This window comes from Narcine bancroftii, chromosome 3 (assembly GCF_036971445.1).
Source record: "Narcine bancroftii isolate sNarBan1 chromosome 3, sNarBan1.hap1, whole genome shotgun sequence".
Lineage (NCBI taxonomy): Eukaryota > Metazoa > Chordata > Chondrichthyes > Torpediniformes > Narcinidae > Narcine > Narcine bancroftii.
Genome location: NC_091471.1, coordinates 296,063,766 through 296,078,285, shown reverse-complemented (window position 1 = coordinate 296,078,285; position 14,520 = coordinate 296,063,766). Strand labels below are relative to the sequence as shown.

The 14,520-nt window shown below is 45.3% G+C and overlaps 1 protein-coding gene across 5 annotated transcripts in view; it reads right to left on the bottom strand.

Moving 5' to 3' along the window:
* mef2b (myocyte enhancer factor 2b) overlaps positions 1–14,520 on the bottom strand; it is a 92,870-nt gene that overhangs the window by 53,818 nt on the left and 24,532 nt on the right. The window contains exon 1 of one of the 5 annotated variants that reach the window (XM_069928570.1): positions 10,504–10,599. The exons of 3 other annotated variants lie outside the window; for them this stretch is intronic. The gene's annotated coding sequence lies outside the window, so the exon portion shown is untranslated. Of the gene's footprint in view, positions 1–787; positions 1,387–10,503; positions 10,600–14,520 lie in introns of those variants that run through there. One more of the 5 variants, XM_069928568.1, reaches the window with a different exon arrangement.

Sequence of the window (14,520 nt, the reverse complement as noted above, 5' to 3'; positions counted from 1 at the left end):
GAGGCAGGTTAGATACAGAGTCCTATTATTGCACAGAAGGGCATCAGCCCTTCTTACTGTGATAACTGCTTGTGAAAATCCTTCGCCCGTCTGTATATTTTGATTTCCTTTCATTGCGTTTGATTTCCTATTCCCTCATTAAGTTTGGAATCTGCCAATGTTAATGTATAATTAGGCCTTGGAGCACCCTGCTCGATGAAATCCAGCTCCCTACATTATCTGAACAAAAACTCTAATCACTTCACCCTGACGGTTTTGTAATTTAACCAAATATATATATATATATATTTCTAAAATGGCATTTTGGTGGTGCGTATTTGATCTCAGCAAGTCCCACACATCCCAACAGCAAGGAGTACTTTTCTTTATATTTGTCTGCTGTGATATGGTTGACATGTACAGCAAACCCACAATGTTCTAAGTTATTATTAGATCATTAATTTTCAGCCTCTGACCCTCCTTCTCACCCACCCCACCCTGCTGGGCTTAGCTTCTCTCTTCCACTGTCTGGCATCTACCCATCACCTGCCTCTGTCCGTCACCTTTCCACTCGTCCTGGTCCACCAATCCTCACTGGCCCCGGTCCTACCCCTCTCACTGTCCTCATTGAACCACCTTTCTCTGATCCATGAAGGGTGCAGCCTGCAACGCCAACCACTCTTTCCCACCGATGCAGTGTTCCTCCAGCACATTGTGTTTTTCTCCACGTCCCAGCACCGGTGGCCTCCATTCATTTTCAGACACGGGTTGAGCTTTATATGTTACCCAGGACGTAGAGAGCACTCACCTGCTCTTCCTGGAAGAGTGGCCGTGGGTCTCCGTTCCGCCCAACTGAGGGGAGTGGGGGCAGATGGAACCTTTGCCGTCACTCCTGCGGACTCTCATTGTGGTGGTGAAGCATGTGTAGTGTTGCTGGGAATGACTACTCTTCCACCGGAGAACTCTGCTCATAAGATCAAGAGGGACCCAGATCAGATAGCTGCTTCAGGGAGTCGGACTGGCCAGGATGTCTGTGTCCACCCACTGCTCCCGCAACCAAACAAACTGCAGAAGGAACTACTGTGTCACGGAAGCATACTGCTGCCAAATATTATAAATAACTGACAGCAAATAAATCTACACTGGAGGTATCAGAAATAGAACTAAACGTATCTTGGGGCCTTGGTGAAACAATGCAGTGACCAGAGTCTTGACGCAAAACCCCCACGAGGCCTGAGCTCTGTACTGCTGATTACAGAAATCTGGACTACTAGCAGAATAGGGCCTCGGGCAAGCTTCTGAGCTCAAGTAGAACCTGGCCAGGAGAGACCAGGCTTCAAGCAGAGGCTGTCCATTCCTTCAGCTAACAGCTTGAGTAGCTTAAAAGAGCTTTTCAAGTAACTGGCTCTGACATCACAAAGCAATTTACAAAGCAACTCGTATCATTTAGCAACAACTGGGAGACAAGAACAAGAGGACTTGGGTCAAGGGTGAAAGGTGAAAGGGAACATTAGGGGAAACTTCACTCAGGCCTGAGAGTGTGGAACAAGCTGCCAGTGGCGGTGGTGTCTGTGTGTTCGATTTTGATATTGAAGAGATTTGATAGGTACATGGATGGATGGGGTATGGAGAGCTATGGTGTGGGCACAGGTTGCTGGGACGATGGAAAAAAACGTGTGGTATGGACTAGATGGGCCAAAGGACCTATTTTCATGCTGCAAGGTTTTAACGTCATTACCACGGGTCTGCTAATGTATCAAACAGGTACACACAAATTAGAAACAGGAGCGGGCCACTCAGCACTCCTGACCGTCCCACCACTCAACAGGATCAATAGCAAATCTGATTGTAACTGCAACCCCAAATACTCCATCATCACCCCTAACACTTCACCTCTGCTCATTTAGTATCAAGCACATCTTAGTCATGCACTGCTTCCACTTGACTAGAGGAGGATTCAGAAGAATGACACATGACCCTCTGAGAGCAATTCCCTCAGTTCTACCTACAGGGGCAAGTTTGATTTTAAACAATTCACAAAGCAAAAGGAGAACATTCTTTCTGTAGCCACCCTGTCAGGATCTAACGTGCTTCAATCTTCAATTCTCTGAAGTTCTCATGGATACGCCCTCAGCTTGTCCAGCCTTCCACCTTGCTAACAGCTTTGAAATAGCTTTGGATGTATTAATTTCCAGGATATCAACATCTCCGAATATCTGTCCTGGAGCCTCCATATCAAAGCAATCAAGAAGGCTTGCCAGCAGCAATACTTGGCATGGGTTTGAGATGATTCGATATGTCATCTCTTGCAAATTTCTATAGGTGTACCATGGAGAGCATTCTGACTGGCCGCATCAAGGTGGTGCCAATTCACAGATCAAGAGCAAACTACAGAGGGTTGTGAACTCGGCCAACAGCATTACAAGCATCGGTCTCCACTCCATCGAGGACATCTACATGAGGAGGTGTCTTAAGAAAGCAGTGTCTATCCTCAAAGACCCTCACTACCCAGGCCATGTCCTCTTCTCACTGCTACCATCATAGGAGCCCGAAGATGTACACCCACCAGCACAAGAACAGCTTCCCCTCTGCTGTCAGATTTCTGAATGGACAATAAACTAGTCACTACCTCACTTTCTCTTCTTTTCCACTCATTTATTAATTTTTTAATGTAATTTTATAACAATATCTGTACTGTAATGCCACCGAAAAACAGCAAATTTCATCTCAATAAATTCTATTTCCTTGCTACGCGTTGCATTGAAGTGGGAGTTTGGTACTCGAGTGTGCAGAAGCCACACTGAGTCATCCCAGCCAGTGGTGAGAAAGTCGAACCTGCCGTATCTGTGTTCTTATTGCTCCTCACCGGAGAGAGAACGCTTTGAACTGAATGGTTTATTATTGTCATGTGTACTGAGATACCGTGACAAACCTTGTTTTGCTTGTTTATTAGCTAAGTCAGCATACTCGAGTACAACAGATACTGCAGAGTGCTCGTGCAGAATATGGTGTGATGGAGGTAAGTGAAGCTAAACTGAGTGAGGTCCATGTTGACTTAATTTGTAAGAGCAAGATCATCTTCTGCACTTTGGAGATCTTTTCAAGAGTCTGCTAACAGCCTGAAAGAAGCTGCTCTTGAATCTAGTCCAGTGCATCTTTGAGAAAAGCTCCAGCATTTCTCTTTGGAGCAATGAAGGGTGAAAGGTAACTCGGGGGTATACAAGATTTGATCGGATTGGACAGCCAGCATCTTTTTCCTGTGGCAACAATTGCAAATCCAGGGGATATCGGTTTAATGTGAGGGAGGACAGTTTAGGGAGATGCAAGAGGCAAGTTTCTATCTGTCTATTTATCTGTTGATCTATGTATTTATTCATTTCTTTCTATCTATCTATTTATTTTTAAAAACACTGAGTGGTGGATGTCTGGAATGTTTGCCAAGGGTGGTGGTGGATGGTACAATAGAGAAATTTAAAGGACTCAGACAGATACTTAGATGTAAGAAAAATGGAGGATTATGGGTCAGAGCAAGGGAAGGTTTAGATTGTTGTGGACTAGGTTTATATAGGTCGGCACAACATTATGGGCCGAAGGGCCAGCACTGTGCTGAAATGTTCTGTCTTCTGGCTGACAGGATAGGGGAGAAGATGCTGTGACCAGGGTGAGATGGACTGCTTTTCCAAGCCAGTAGGAATGTAGACCGTGTCAACTGAGGGGAGGCTGGTTTTACTGATGGTCTGAGCTGTGTTTTCTCCCTGCAGTTAATTCAATCTTGGATAGAGCAGTTCCAATCAGAAGCTCTGATACATCTGGACAGGATACTTTCTGTTGTACATCCACCAAATGGTCAGAGACACTGAAGAACATGCCAAACTTTCTTCACCTTCTGAGGCATTGGGCACTTTCTTTTTGGCTGTCGCAACAATGCAATTGGACCAGGACAAATTGTTGGTAACATTTACACCTAAAGACTTAAATCTCTCCTCTTTAGCATGGCAGCCTGAACCCAGAACATATGCACCATCCTACTTCCAAAAGCTAATGACCAGTTCCTTCAATTCACTGTTATTGACGAAAGGCCACTGGACCATCTCCTACCTGCATGCCAGCTTGACATGGTTTGAGATCTATCCCACAACCGTAGTGTCATCTGCAAGCTTGTCAGAGAAGAATTTGGCCACACAGTTGAGTGTAAGCGTATTAGGGTGGAACATGCGGATTGTCAAGGAAGTGTTGTTGCATTTCTCTCATTTGTGTCTGCAGGTCAGGAAGATGACTCCAGGTGCAGAGGGATCATTAGAACTGCACTGGATGCGTTCTTGCCTCCAGTTTAAAGACTGAAAAGTCTAGTTCCACTCTTCAGAAAGGACTCAAGTCTAGACTAGCACTTCCTGAATGTCCTGTGGCATGTTTACAGAGGTGCTTGTGTTCAGAACAGACACATGCTCAAGTGGACAAGATTGCCAGGATATTATTCTGAGAAGTGCAGGATTGTTTGCTCGTTTTCCTTGCTTGATATTTAGCCCCTCATCCAGCAGATCATTTCACTGTGGAAATGTACAGTTAGAGAATTGTTTGCTGTGTTGGCTCCAATATAACAGCTGCTACTCATTGAAAATGTTCCAGGAGTGGATGCTTTCTAAATTAGATGATGTGGTCGGTGACATGGATCTCCACATCCCAGCAGGGGATAGTCAATTCAGGCAGAGTGGCTTCAGGTTCAAAATGAGGCAGGAGCTGGAGTAGACTTCTATCCCCATTCAGACAGCGGCAGGAGCATGGTGCCTAGGAACAGCTGCTACCTCTCTACCATCAGACTCAACAACTCAATCAGGGACTCATTTAAGGACTCTCACTTTTTCACTTTATTGATTTTTTTCTCTCTGCATTGCACAATTTGTTTACATTTCTTTATTTGTTTATATGTATAACATGAGTACAGTATTTTTTTGCACTACCAATAAATGGTAATTCTCCTTCACCCACAGGAACGAAGAATCAGGTTCATATCTGATATCATGTACGTACTCTGACAATATATCAGAACTTTGAAACTGAGTTTGATAGAGCAATCAGCAAGAAGTGTTTATATGCGAGGGAAATCTGAACTGGGAACCATCGATAGCAGATACAAGAGGGTCACAAGGACATTGCCTGCAATGGAGAGCATAGCCACAAGGAGAGGTTGGAGAAATTTGGGTTTTACCCTGGAATGTCAGAGGCTGAGGGATGACTTGATAGGGATAATAAAATTGTGAGAGGCATTGATGAGGTGGACAGTCAGAATATTTCCAACCCTTCCCATAAAAGAAATATCAAATACTTGAGGGCAAAGGTTTAAGGTGAAAGAGGGAATGTTTAAAGACAATTTAGGAGGCAAGTTTTGTTCTGACAGAACACACTTCCAGAGGAGGGAGTGGAGACAGATACAATCTCAATGTTTAGAGAGGTTTAGACAGAACACAGGGACAGGGGAAAGAGCGGCCGGTGCCAAGGAGGGCATCTGTGGGCATTGTCCCCCTAAGTGAGTTTCTGTGCCTCCCCACTTACAGCACTAGCGTCGCTCGTGTCCACATGATTATAAGCATGCTTGTTTTTCTATTACGTCGGGGGAGGGGGGGGGAAGAGTCACGGTGGCGCACGAAGATTCATGGCAGTTATGGAACCTGCCTCTCCCCTCCCCAGATGAGTGAGTTTTGGAACATCATTTTGTGCCTTGTCCCCGTGATTGCCTGAATGCCCCCCTAATTACGCTTGTTCTGACACCAACTCTGGGGGAAAGGGAAGGACCATGTTCAGGCAGGTGGGATTAGCCTGGTCAGCACAGACATCATGTGATGAAGGGCCTGTTCTTAACTTTAAATTTTTTATAATTTAAATATACAGCACAGTAACAGGCCATTTCAGCCCACAAGTCCATGCTGCCCAATTTACACCCAATTAACCTACACCTTTGGTATATTTCAAATGGTTGTAGGAAACCAGAGTCCCCAGGGATAACCCATGCAGACACTGGGATAACGTACAAACAGCACGGGATTTGAACCCTAGTTCTGATCACTGGCACTGTAAAGGAATTGCACTAACTGCTACACCAACTGTGCCAGCCTTCTGTTCCCATGCTGCTCTGTTCTCAACAATCCCATTCAGGAATGCTGGAGAAAATCCTTTCAGAGAGATGTGCAGGGTAGGTTGGTTCGACTCAGAGGAATAAACAGATGGTGAGGAGTTGGGGTGGCATAGAGAGGGTGAAGGGGAAGTGAACCTGCAATCAATTCTGCAGAGATAAAAATGAGGACATCCACAGTATCCGGATGAATGGTGTAGGTTGAGTGAAAAGCCAACATAGGAGCAGAACGTGGTGCAAGGCCACGCCTTCATGTACTCAGGGGAGGTGAATTCCAGGTGAACATCTAGCCCTCAGCTCCTGATAAGGGCATTCATTCATTTTGCTTGCTGCTAAATACAATTTTCTTTGCTGTTATCATTGAATGAAATTACCCGACTATTACTGAAAGTAGGGGTTACATTTTGCTGTGTCCATGCTTCCAGCTGTTTAATCATTCCCATTGGTTTCTTGGCCTGCAAGGTTGACCTTGCACAGTGCTGGACAAGGGGCAGATGCTTCACAATCTTCCAGGGATTTGGAGGAAGGAAAAGGGGTAGATTAGCTTGAAGTTGGCTATTGTGGTCTGACTTTCTGACCAACAGTCACCACCCTACTTGGATTGGTCTAAGGTTTCCCGAAACAAAAGGTTCACTTCCTTGACATTGCAGCAACTCCAGAGGAACATCATTCTATCCCCCTGCCTCCGCAAGCATCTTCCAATAATTCTTAGCAAACACTCAATCTTTCTGAAAAGTTCTCCAGTTGCCTTTTGAAGGAACGGCTGAATCTACCTCTGGCTTCCTTCCAAGCTGGCAAAATACCAACCTTTCATTCAACAGCTTCTGCCCCCTTTATTTATCAGAGTGTTTTGTCATGGAGAAGGGAGCAGCTCATTGACTGGGTAACAGCGGAGGAGGTGTGGGGGGGGGGGGGTGTTGGTATTCGAGAAATCACAACTCCCTCAGGTATAGATCACTCCAATTTGTCTGCACCCAATGCTCTGTTCTGGAGTGCCCATGGGATTGTCCCACTTACGGGCCAGTGCGTGGGCTCATTCCTGGAGCTCAGAATAAAACCCAGCGAATCCCCTGCTAGCAAGGACAGGGATCAGAGGTTCCTGGGACCTCCCACCAGGTAACCTCTGGAATTAGGAAATGGAAATCATTCCCTCTGAAAGGGCAAACCAATTAAATAATCAATTTTTCACTCAACCCACACCAACAAATGATGAAGCCTGGGTCAGGAGAAGGGTTGGATCAGGAAGAGGCCATTCTGCCCCTTGGGACATGGAATATTGACAAATGTTCCTTAGTGCCACATTTGCCTTTCCCCCACCATTGAAATTGATGCCAATCCTGACATCAAATTCCAAGCAGTTGCCAGCCTTTCCCGAGTATACAAATCATTCACTACCTTTTCTTTCCTGATTTTATGTCAGAATAGCCCAACATTCTTCTATATTTGGCTGCATCTTCATCGGTCCCTGAATTCTTCCACCAGATTTTCACCGATTCCACTCTACTTCCACCTATCAATGTTGGTTTTTCCAAATTCAAAGTCCATGAGGAAAAACAACTGGTGTGGCTACAAGCCGGAAGGTTCCAGATGGAGATGGCAACATGGCCAAAGGCTGGTTAACAGAGGTGTGAGGAGGAGACTCAGGACAGAGCTGGAAGGCACTAAATTGGAACAGATGTGGAGAGAACTAACAAGACAGTGACCTTGCTTCCCCACCCTCAGGCAGTGTATTCCAGTCTGGGTCAAAACTCTGGCCCCTTCCTCCAAATCCGTTCTGCAGTTCACCTTTTCTTGCACTTCAATCATATTCTCTCGTAATCTCTGCCAATTCTTAAAGTATCCTTGTAAATGTACCTTTCCATCCCAGGCAACACCCTGGTTAATCCCCACTGCACCTTTCCAGGCACCATTCATTCCATTCAGGACTACACCCTGGTTAATCCCCTCTACACCTTTAACACATCAATTCCATCCCAGTCAGCATCCTGGTTACTCCCCTCTCACTGTAGAGCACTATCCTTTTTCTGGCAGCAGCTGTGCCCAACCTAGAAGCTGGGCTCTTCATCCGAGTGAATCACTTGCATAGGAGTGGGTTACAAGGAGATAGATTGCTGCGGACACTCTGCATTTACTGGGATGAGTGCAACTCCAGCAGCTCTGAAAGAGCACCATGTAGGAGAAACCAACACACATCCAACTCCCCACCACCAGCACCATGGGTGCAGTGCGTGCCTTTGATACGTGTTCAACAGTACCGACCAAATAATACCCTTGCTAGCCAGTAGAAGGAGGGCCTCAGTGGGAATGTATGGGAGATGTGAACAGCACCTGCACATTGTCCCAACTACATTCCATCATCAGCACTAGGTAACAACCCTGAAATGTGCTGGATGTCATTGAGCAGCTCAGGTTGGCAGCTCACTCCCACCACCTTCTCAGGGACAATTACAGATGGCTGATAATTGGCCGCTGATGAATTTACAATGGTCTCCAACACTGCAATGAGTGGAATCACACAAGAGCATCTTCTCTGAAATGTTACTCCTGGCTTCAGTAGTATGGCCTGGCTCTCGTTGGTTATATTTAGCTGACATCTGTGATCGAGGCCAATGAAACACACAATTCCATTCCCACGACCCCTCTCACCCTGCCTGCCAGCAGGCTGGGCAGCTACATTCTCTCTAGCAGCAGCACCGATGCACGCATTCCTCATGAGAACATCACCAGACTTCTTCATGGAGGGACCAGGGCCAAGGCTTGCCTTCCCTCCAATCCACCCACACTCTTCCCTGCATCTCCAAGGGACCAACCTGGAGACGGTTTTCACAGGTAGTGCTGGCAATGAAGCAAGTTAGGAGACAGGTTGTTGGACCAAGATTCTTACAGTTCTTTGGAATAAAAGTGACCAACACATTTCAAGACCCAGCCAGGCAGTGCTTGCTGATCGCAGCTGACACAGAGTCCACCACTACTCTGACAGGCCTGTAGGGAATGTTATAAAGGCAAGCTGGAGGCCTTTCTTCCATTAATTGCCCAGGGATCCCTCATTAGAATAGGAAATAGGGGAGGACATTTTATTCTCCCATTGATCAGGACCATGGCTGATATCCCTCTGTATTATTCTCCATCTCCCCCATCACTTTATTCCTTTAAATGTTCATAAATCTATCAACCAGTTATGAACAAACTTGGTGACTGAGCCTCCACACAATTCCGAGGAAAGATCATTCTTCCAAGTGACGGAACTTTTACTCATCCCACTTTTAGTTGGCCTATTCCCCTTTTTCGGAGACTGATTCCTGGTCCTAGAATTTTCAGTTAAGGGAACCACCTCCCTGCATCCAGCCTGTCAAGCCCCATGTACATTTCAACGAGATCTCCCCTCATTCTTCTGAACTCGAGAGTACAGTCTCAATCTCTCCTCATTCAGCAATCACGCCAACCCTAGAACCATTCTCATCAATCTTCCATGCCCTCCCTCTGTGGCAAGTATCTTTTGTTTCAAGGGGACCAAAACAATGCATAATATTCTACATACGATCTCACTAAGGCACTAGATAATTGCAGTGACATCTTTAGTCCTATATCCTCCATTAATAAAGACAAAATACACTATTTGACTCTCCAATCATTTGCTTTTCCTGCTTGCTATCTGTCAGTGACTTGAACATCAGGTCCTTGTGAAACATTAATATTACCCACATCTCTCACCATTGTTCTGTTCACCAAAGTAAATACCTCCCCATTATTTTGCATTATATTCCATCAGCCACCTTCTTCAGATTCACTTACCGTTACATCCACTCCCTCTTCACTTGCCCACTGAATTTGTGTCATCATGCTTGGACTAAGGGCATTTGGTCACAGAGTCCATCCTCATGGTACCCACAGGTCACACACTGCCAACATGAGAAGGATCCATACATTCCCACTACTTGCTTTCTGTCGGACAACTCATTCCATAGATCGCAATTTTGTGTGTTCTCAACTTGCTGACCAGCCCCACTGTTCAGAATTTTGACGTTAGTTTTCTCAAAAGTTGCATTCACTAATCCATTGGTTTTTCCCTGAATATTTGACTCATGTCCTCAAAGAATTTCTGCAGATCAGTAAAATGGGATTCTCCTTTCATAGGTCAATGCTGACTCGACTCTATTCAATCCCATTATTCTTTGCAAGGAGCTCTGCCATTCATCCAAATACTGATGCTAACCTATCAGGTCAGTCGCTCTAGCTTTCCTCTCTTTCCCCTCCCTCACTAGTGAATTGTCTGCTCTCCAATCCATAGAGATAACAGAATCCATCACCATTTCTTTCAAAACTTTGGGATCTTTACTCTTTTGAAAAATCAGCTTTTTGTACCAGTTTTTCTTGTAGTATTAGTTCCTCATACTTACTGTATTTCCTTCCAGTTCCTCTTGTCTGACCCCTGGCATTTCTAGAGGTGAAGACAGACTCTATTGTTCTTTAATTGACCCGCCATCTCCTGGTGTCTGTAAAGGACCCACAATTGCTCTGCAACCATTATAATGTCTCTCACCAGTTTACACATATTTTATCTTGCCTTTCTTTACCAGTTTCTTGCTCCTTTGCCAAGTTCCAAACTGCACAGTCCCCAGCGCTCCAGTTATAAACTCACCAGAAATAGCCCATTCCCCAATGACCTGTCCATCCACAAGAGCTAAGCTCTAGATCAAATTTAGCTGAAATTCACTTCAATGTCTAACATGGTCAACCTGATCTCATACACTTGAAATGGCTGCTTGTACAAGAAAGGGAATAAGTTGGAGTTTAAATGTAATAGTAACAAGGCATGAAGACGTTCATGACAGGATGGGGCAGAAAGTGTTTGAGTGGTTGAATGATCAGCGTTCTGATGTTGTCAAGGAGAACCAGTGCAATTCCACAAAATTGATTATTAAACAAAATGACAGCACACAGGATTGGAGGTAACATACGCACAGTATTGGAGGTTATGTATGGTGTGGAGTGAGGATTGCCTGATGAAGAAAAACAGAAATAGGAATGAATGGATTACCTTGTCAGCCTGAAGGGTGTTGGAGTTCAGAGGGACTCGTACACAAATCACAAAAAAAATGTGCAAATTCAACAAGCAATTGGAAAGGCCAACAGAACGATAGGCTTTATTACAAGAGTGGAGATATTTTGCTTTAAATTTAGAGATACAACATGAGCCTGTTCCCCACCCTCCCCAATACACTAATTAACCTAAAAAAATCCTATATGTTTTAGGAGGGTGGGGGTAAACTGGTGTGCCTGGAGGAAACCCATGAAGACACAGGGAGAACGTACAAACTCCTTAGATAGCAGTGGATTCAAACCTTGGTTGCTGGTACTATAATAGCAATGCACTAACAATGGTTTTCTCCCACCCCCCCCCCCCCGAACCCCCCTCCCCGGTACTCAAAACCATATCTAGCTTCATTACCCAAGGAAGGAGGAAGGGAGTGAAGCAAAGTTTTTCCAGATTGATGGGATGGCAGGCAATCTCTGGACTTAAAGAACAAAAGATGACATTATTGAAATTTTTTGGATATCACATGGTTGGATATATATGGAGTTGATATTTCCTTAGTCTCAAAGGGTATAGCGCAGAGATGAGAAGTTTCTACATCCAGATGGCGGTGAATCTTTGTAATTCTCTACCCAAGGAAACAGTTGAGGCTCTGTATATGAGACAGAGATCCATTGATCTTAGAATATTAGAGGAATCAAAGGATATGGTGCAGGAAAGTGACATGCAAGGATCAACATGATCTTACTGGATGATAGAACCAGGATGTGGGGCTGAATGGCCACTTCATCTCCTAGTTCACTCTAGGAGCCTCGTGTCCTTGTGTTCCAGTGGCCTGGTTCTCCCCACCTCACACCCTCTCACTTCAGAGTTTCATATCAACAAACTAAGATGATACCCCATACACACAAGTCAGAGTGCTGGAATGGAATTTTCCACTTCCTGCTTCACAGAAGGCTCGATCCCCAGGAATGGGCTCTGCACAAACAGGGACACATGCATTGATCGGCTGGCAGGAGTAAAACAGGAGGTGAGGGTCAAAACAGGAGCCCTGCTTCTTCAGAGATGCCCTCTGAAACCATTTTAATTAGGCAAGTTGCATCATTCTGGGAACCTCTGACCAAAATTGCGTCAGAAACAAAATCATCTTTGAATCAGATGAAAGCTTGAGGAAGAACTGCAGGTTTCTGGGGATAGTGAAGGAAAGATCAATTCGAACAATTCTGCTAACTAGCACAGGGAAGATGGAATGAATGGCCTCCATCCCAGTGTTGCTCGGTTTTTCAATAGGCATGGTTTGTGGCTTCTCTTGGGGCTGGCCAGTGGCTGTAAGACCTGCACTTCTTGGAATTAGACTCTTGCTTCAGCTGGTTTTACACAGAAATGGGAAGGTACTGACTTACTGCAGCAGATATCACTGGTGCAGGTTTGTAATGTCAGGAGGAGCTCACAGCTGGGGCCCCAGACAGCAGACAGGGGTCCCAGCTCAATATCCACAGCTGGCCGCAACTCCTCCCCACTCCGCAGCGGACATGGCACATGGTTCCCCCCTCACCGCAGCGGACTCAGTAGCGCAAGGTCAGTGCTGGGGAAGGCCAAAAGAGCCAGGAGCTGTACTGCTAGGATCTATAACTGCTAATATCAAGGCCCACAGCTAGTAGTTGTATCTCATAGAAAACATAGAAAGAGTTATGGGCTGGTCACTAAGATAGGCAAGCACCAAAAGCTCAATCAAAGAAGAAGATTTATAAGGGCACTTTGGAAGAAAGAGTCCTCAGCAGAGGCAAAGGGAAGTGGAGGGTGTCTCTTGAACACCCACATGGTGTTACTGCTTAGTAGGTGAATTCAAATCAAACTTGAAAATGACTTGCACCTATGGGCTGGGACAAGGATATCAGAAACACCAGAGGAAATGGCGGAGTCCAGCAGTCCTCCTGCATCCTCCTCCTCCAACTCCCCAGTGTGATCATGAAGCAGGAGACTGCACCACTGTCCTTTAGACCTGGAGGAGGAGATGGAAAAGCTCAGCTGGAGAGAGCTTTGGGATCATCACACGACAAGGTTAGCTGCGATTTGTGGTGAATTGGTGATTTAACTGAAATTTCCAGGTAGCAAAAGAAGCTTGAACCCAAGGGGGAAAAAAGTTCAGCAGAATGAAAAATGTGAAACATTTGACCCAGGAAACAAGTATACCAGGAATTCCTTCCCATTCCCTGAACTCAAGACCTTTGAACCCTCGTTGCTGGTTTGCCAGTGCAGCTCCCTGTCTTCTCTGGAACCTTGCTTTGTCAGAGGGGCTGCACCGCTGGGCATCATCTTCGGACACAACACACCTCCATTCGCTTCTTCTGAAGGGCATCGTAGAAAGTAGAAATAAGAACATTACAGCGTGTACAGACCCTTCGGCCCATGATGTGGCCTAACCAGAGATTTATAGAGCTGCAACTTCATCTCATGACTTCTGAACTCAATCCCATGACTAATGAAGCCCAGCATCTCATAGACCTTCTTAACTACCCTATCAACCTGTGCGGCAACCTTAAGAGATCTATGGATTTGAACCCCAAAGACCCCCTGTTCTTCCATGCTGTTAAGTATTCTAACATTGTCTTCAGGTTTGACCTTCCAAAATGCATTACTTCATACTTATCCAGAGTGAACTCCATTTGCCACTTCTGCACAACTGCATCCCTTCTATAGCCTATTGTAACCCATGACAACCTTCAACACTATCTACAACACCTCCGACCTTCATATCATCTGCAAATTGACTAATCTATCCCTGACTATCTTTGACAGGTCATTTATAAAAATCACAAAGAGCAGTGATTCCAGAACAGATCCTTTCAGAACTCCATTGGTCACTGACCTCCAGACAGAATACTTTCTGCTTTTTACAACTAAGCAGATTCTAAATCCACCCAATCAAGGTTCTATGGATCCCATCCATCACTGAAACACATTTGCAAAAATCAGAGGGGAAAATACAGACACTCAAGGCAAACTCTGTCATCTATGAGCCAGCCATGAAGATTGGAGAACTCAAGCAGAGACTGACTCCTTGTCCATTTTCTCTCATACACTTGAATACTTCCTCTGGAGGGGCCTTAGATCTCCTTGGGACTGTAACTCAAAGTACAGCTCCATAGAAGCATCTTCATTTGCCAGTGGCACTTCTGGGACAGGGCAGATAAACACTGGCTTTGTAGCAGCACCCAGATCCCGAGGAACAAAGTAATCACTCCGCCATCTTGTACAAGCAAAGAGTGCTTCAAACTTTGAAACACTGTCCTTCAAACACTGCTCCAGGTGAGTTCAGCACGTCACCTGAACAAACATGCCCAGAGCAATGCCGAGTGCAGGTTGCAAGCACTGGAAT